The 5,689-nt window shown below is 42.0% G+C and overlaps 1 pseudogene; it reads right to left on the bottom strand.

Annotated features, from left to right (window-relative positions):
- Nucleotides 1-3,308: 3,308 nt before the first annotated feature.
- Nucleotides 3,309-4,046, bottom strand: LOC109371925 (solute carrier family 25 member 43 pseudogene; annotated as a pseudogene).
- Between the last annotated feature and the right edge of the window lie 1,643 nt (nucleotides 4,047-5,689).

Here is a 5,689-nt window from a genome sequence, read left to right as displayed (position 1 = left end):
AAATGCCCCAGTGGCACTGGCTGGTCATGTGATTGTTGAAGGAACTGAGCAGAGCGCTCTGGGGCAGAGAAGGGAAACACACGCCTGAGCAGTGGGCTGGCCTCTCCTGTTGCAGTTCCACCAGTTACTGATGCCCAACTAGAGGCTGAAGCCTGAGATAGAAAGGTGGAAGGAGAGCTGAGGTGAGAGGAGGGCTGTGGGTGCCCGCGCCTCTGCTTGTTTCAGAGCTGGCAGACAAGGTGGGAGCGCCGGATAGTGCAATGGAGACGAGCGTGCTGCTTGGCAAAGCTAGGAGCGTGGAAACTGCTACTGAGTAAGATCTGAGAGCTGCAACAGAGCCTGATTAGAACGCTAAGAGGTGGAGTTTCTGGGAAAGTGAGGAGAACTAAGGAAGGGGTGATTGACAGGGAAACAGATGAAGCGCCCCATGCCCTCTGACCCCTAATATAAAGGAAAACTTTAAATAGTAACTGTCCTAGACGTCTGATAATGAAGAAATATACCCCATAACTCCTAGGAGAGACCTTGCACTCTTTCTCTGTTGCTTCAAGATGTAAATCTCATCTTTTTTTTTTAATAAAAATAACCCAGGAGATTTCTAAAACACTGCCTGAGACTAGAGGGAAAAAAAAAAATATATATATATATATATATATATATATATATATAGAGAGAGAGAGAGAGAGAGAGAGAGAGAGAGAGAGAGAGAGTTTTAAAAATGCAGACTCCTATAGAAGTTCCCTTGCCCCAAATCTATTGCATAGCCTCCATATGATTATTTTTCAAGGGCAAATACAAATACAAAGAGAAGTTTTCCTTTAATGTCAGGGAGGCTGCAGCTTGGGCTTCATGATTAATTAGGGCACTGATTATGCTTCCCTGTGGACAAGGTCATTAGCGGCTCTTTTGTTGGTAGGGGCCTGCAGCTGTGTCCAGCACTTGAGTGGGGCTAGAGGCTGTGCTCTGTGGTGGGGCAGGGTCACTGGCCATACTCCCTTATCAGGTGAGGCTGTAGGCTACACTTTCCACAGCCTGACTGTATTACTGGCTGGGCTCCCGGCATGAGGAAAGCTGCAGGCTGTGCTCAAAATCAGGCAAGGCCCTAGGCTGGCTCTGCAACGGGGTGGTACGGTAGGCTGGGTTCCAAGACTGTCCAGGGTCACTGTTAAGTCACCTTTGTTCTGTGGGGCTGGAGTTTATAGGTCACATTTGGGCAGGACTGTTGGGTTGTAGGATATGCTGCAGGGGTTTTCTGATTAGGCTTTCTGATTGAGCAGGACTGGAGGCTACATTCAGCAGTAGGTGAGACTTCAAATTTGCTTTCCTTTCTGGATAACGCCATAGCATGAGCTCTGACACTTGCACTGTTCACTGGCTGGTGACCCAAACCATGCAGAACTGCTCAGTAAGCTCCACAGCAAACAGGGTCATGGGCATGACTGCAAATGGGCAGCCGCTGGCTGGGATTTCAGCTCGGCTATAGCTTCAATGAGGAATGGGTCTGCCAAGTTCTGCGTGCTGGTTGCTGTAATCCCTGTACCCTTCTGTGTTTCTACATGATCCTCAGTAGTCAAACCTGCCAGATTTCCCCAGCGATTCATCTGAGGGTAGAGCTATGTGGGCCACAGGGGAAGTGCCCAGCAAAGCTGGGGGAGCTGGGTGTACACTTTGGTCTCCATTTGCCACTGGAGAAACCATAGACCCAGTGGGGCTCTTTCAGTGGGTGCTGTGATGGCCCCGGGGAGAGGTCATTACAGTCAGTGTAGCTGTTCCTCTTATCCTTCTAATGTGGTTCTTTTAGGTCTCCATGTTTCGGGGGGGGGGCATGATTTAGCCTTGCCCCTAGGTCCTGGGATTTTCACAATGGTGTCTTGTTGATGGATAGTTGCTAGTTGGTCCTCTTGTGATGAGGACTTCAGTCAGGAACATCCTATGGCGCCATCTTGATGATGTCATTCCTACCTTTTTTTTGGCTTTTATCTTCCACACGGCACCCTCATTCTCTATTTATAGAAATCCTTTTAGTTCTTCAATATCCAGTTTATTTTTTAGTTCTTCAATATCCAGTTTATTTCTTAGTTCTTCAATATCCAGTTTATTTTTATTTTTATTTATTAAATATTCTATATCTACATTAGACTCCTTCCAGTTCCCTGTAGTCTAGAAATGTATCCTTTTTTGTGCAATATTATATTCTCAATGCCAAATACAGTTGATAGTACATTATATGTTTAATGAATATTATTTTTTTCTTTGGAAAATAAATTTAATACAGAAAAATACTTTCAACATACTGAAAGCCTGTGTATGTGTATAAATTAGCATCTTAATTTTAGATATTGTTTTTTAAATGCAAAAATAGTCACTATTCAAAAGTACAGTTATATAAACTTGACATAATATCCCCAAGGCAGAACAATCCAAAATTTGATTTAAAAAAAAAACTAAGAGATGATTAGTCTGAAGTATTTGTTCAGTTACTTTTTTTTTTTTTTTTAGTGTGTCAAATGTTCTATTTGATCCTTCCTAGGCAAGTGGAACATCTTGTAAGAATAACTTAAGTTGACTGAATAATTTATTTTAAGGGTAGAGTTTCAAAGCAAGTTAAAAAGGCAGAGAATTCAGGCCACTTAAACTGTACATGACTTCAATTGGAAGAAGGTCTTTAGGGGCATAATTAAGCAGTCATGGTAAAAACTGCATTCTTGAACCACAAGATTCCCAGCCTGGGATACTTCAAATTTAAATAAAGGATGGTTCTACTATGATAATGATAACTTTTAAATGTTAAACATCTTCATTTAGCTTCTGATAGGGCATAATCTACACTGTGGAATGTGTGTACTCAGAAGTCAGCAAAGATTATAAGTTCCAAAATAATTACATTGGGAAGTCTTGGGTGAAATCGTGTGAAATTCGACCCATGTGTGTTAGTGCAAGCTATGACCCGTGACCACCCGCTCAGTGTGGTCTCTGCTCAGCCCCTTCCACTACATGTTACTTTGAGGCGTCGTGGCAAGGCCCTTTCTTCGGTGTTGTATAATGGCACATATCATTCCTACTAGTTTTGGTTATAAAATCTGGTGGAACGCAATCAGGAGATGGTCATGTTGGGAAACCCCATGGTGCAAGTATTCCCAGGGACACCAGTTTGGAGCTCAGAGGTAGCATATGGCTGAATCTTTTCATTTCTAAGAGCATCAGACAGGAGTCCCCTCCTGTCACTCCAGGTGCGTGCAATTATGAGGCTGCATTTAGCTGTGATTGCAGCATGCCTTCAGTCAGTGCACTTCTAGTTCCTTTCAGTTTTAAAGAGATGGCTTTCTAGACTTTAGTTTTCCAGTTTTGAAGAAATTCTTTAATTGCCTTAATTCCTGGGGCTTCCAACTCTGATCCACCCCTGGGGTTAATGTACAACTCAGAGGAGATAGTCACAGTGTAATCATTTTGGTAAAGACAAATTCCCTTGCAGAACTCAAAGGTGCCCAATGTAACTCCAAGATAGAGAACTATCTTCATTCAGTAAGTTGGCTGCCAGTCCATTCCAGAGCCCCAGTACCCTCTGGGCCCTCACTATCTGCTGGAAGCAGTCCATGGCTTCTGAAAAATGGACATGTACTCCTCCACAGTGGGGGAGGCAGGGGTTATGAGTCTGCATCTTCCTCTTCACTGTGTCCAAGGACAGGGAGAGGGTCTGGGTCACTGCAGCAGCCAGGTAGACATGGGCCAAGTTCTGGAGGAGAGAGAAGTGATCTCTGGGCCCATGCCAGATTTTCTGCAGGTTCATGTAAGCTAGAGGAGAGTCAGCAGAGAAAGGGAGAGCGCCTAAAACTATTAGGGCAACTCCTCCTTAAAGGGCCAGGAATCCTTCCTGTTGATAAACAGAAAAAGCATGGAGGATCTCCCTGTAAGATGGTTCCAGCATGTTCTGCACAATTAAGCGGGTGTTGATGAGGTGTAGGATACATTACAGTGGTGGAAACCATTCCTGCTAGACTTCCCACCATGATGGCACTCCTTTGGGACATAAGGCCCAGGTCATCCATGGAGAGTACAACAAATTTGCAGTAGATGGAGAGCTACATGGCACTGTAAGGGAAGAGGTACAGACAGACCATTGCATCCCGTTCCACAGGGTCCCTCTGCCTGCCATATGCCCATACCCTGCAGCCCACGGCCCCTAGCCAGGTCCCTGCACCGTGCTGACCTGGGCCAGCACGGCGACGAGCTCCAGCTGCATGGCGAGGTTCAAGCTGAGTGCTCCTGTCAGCCTTGTGCACAGCAGCCGCTGCCTGCCAGTCAGCCATCCTGCTGCCACGTGGCCATCACACCCCAATGGCTAAGCCCTGGCCAGGGACACCACATGGCTCCCAGGTCCCCAGGCGACCGGTGGAGGGGGCAGGCCAGGCCCCCGGGAGGGCTTAATGAATACTATTGAATTGATGCTTTCAGTAAATTAAAAATGAAGTTAAATTAAAAATGAAGTGTACTATAAACATAGTCATATTAAACTTTTCAAGAAATAAAATATCATGCTTTATCATATGCTAAAGTATAACATAATAAATTAGCAAATAGATTTCTAATTTGAATGAAATAAATTTAGTAATTAAAATTGATAATTATAACTCAGTAATGACTGGTCACCAAATGCAAAATCACCTCTGAAATATCTTGTGGCCAAAAGCTATATGTATATCATTACAAATACTACTTTAATTTATTACATCCTGTAATTCCTTTTGAACAGATATCACTATAAAGGAAATATACATTCAAGTATATATTTTTTTCCTTGCACATGAGCATCCTCCTGTCTATTGCGAATCTGTTAGTTCAGATGATAGCAATGCTTAGGAGAGGGAGGGAGGGAGGGAGGGAGGAAGGGAGAGAGAGAGAGAGAGAGAGAGAGAGAGAGAGAGAGAGAGAGAGAGAGAAGAAAAAGGAAGAAAAGAGAAAAAGAGAAAAGGAAAGTAAGAAATAAAGAAAACTAAATGCATTATACACTATTTACTTTTTCCAAGTTTTCTTTATTAGCAGTTACATTTTGTAATTTTCTTTACTAATTTGAAACATTCCTTTTTTGACAGTATTTCTAGAGAACAGATGCTAATGATGTAAAATCAATAATAACCTATGTGTTAAATTGTTTTGAAAAATACACGGAGCCTCTAACACTAAATTCAAGGAAAATTATTTAAGTTGCTAGCTGACATACTAGACCACAATAATGTGGAAGCACATCAAACAATTGCTAGTAATAACAGCCAAAGTTTATGTTTCAAAAGCATTGCAGAGTGATTAATGCTTAAATGTATAGGCAAATTCTCAAATGCTCTGGCGTTTTACAGATAATTATATAATCGATACTCAAATTATTTTTCTGAGGAAAGTGAAATATGAAGGCCTAGTTTTTCACTTACGCTTCTTAAAACTTTATTTCAAATCTGGTATATAATTTAATATGTGAGTACAGACAAAAGTATCTTTCTTATAGTCAAATGAGTTTATGTTCATTTATTTTTAAATACTACTTAATAATTAAAGTGAAAAAAAGTCATCTCTGCAAATTTCCTATTAAACCCGTTCCTGTACATTTTTTATAATAAAGGGTACAAAATACCTGTATTTGTAGTGATAATGTTCAAGTTCAGTTTATAGTTACCTTGATCTCCATGAACTAAACCAG

Source organism: Hipposideros armiger, unplaced genomic scaffold (genome assembly GCF_001890085.2).
Source record: "Hipposideros armiger isolate ML-2016 unplaced genomic scaffold, ASM189008v1 scaffold_601, whole genome shotgun sequence".
In the NCBI taxonomy this organism is placed as follows: domain Eukaryota; kingdom Metazoa; phylum Chordata; class Mammalia; order Chiroptera; family Hipposideridae; genus Hipposideros; species Hipposideros armiger.
Note: the sequence above shows the minus strand (reverse complement) of the source record. Positions and strands in the feature narration are given on the sequence as shown.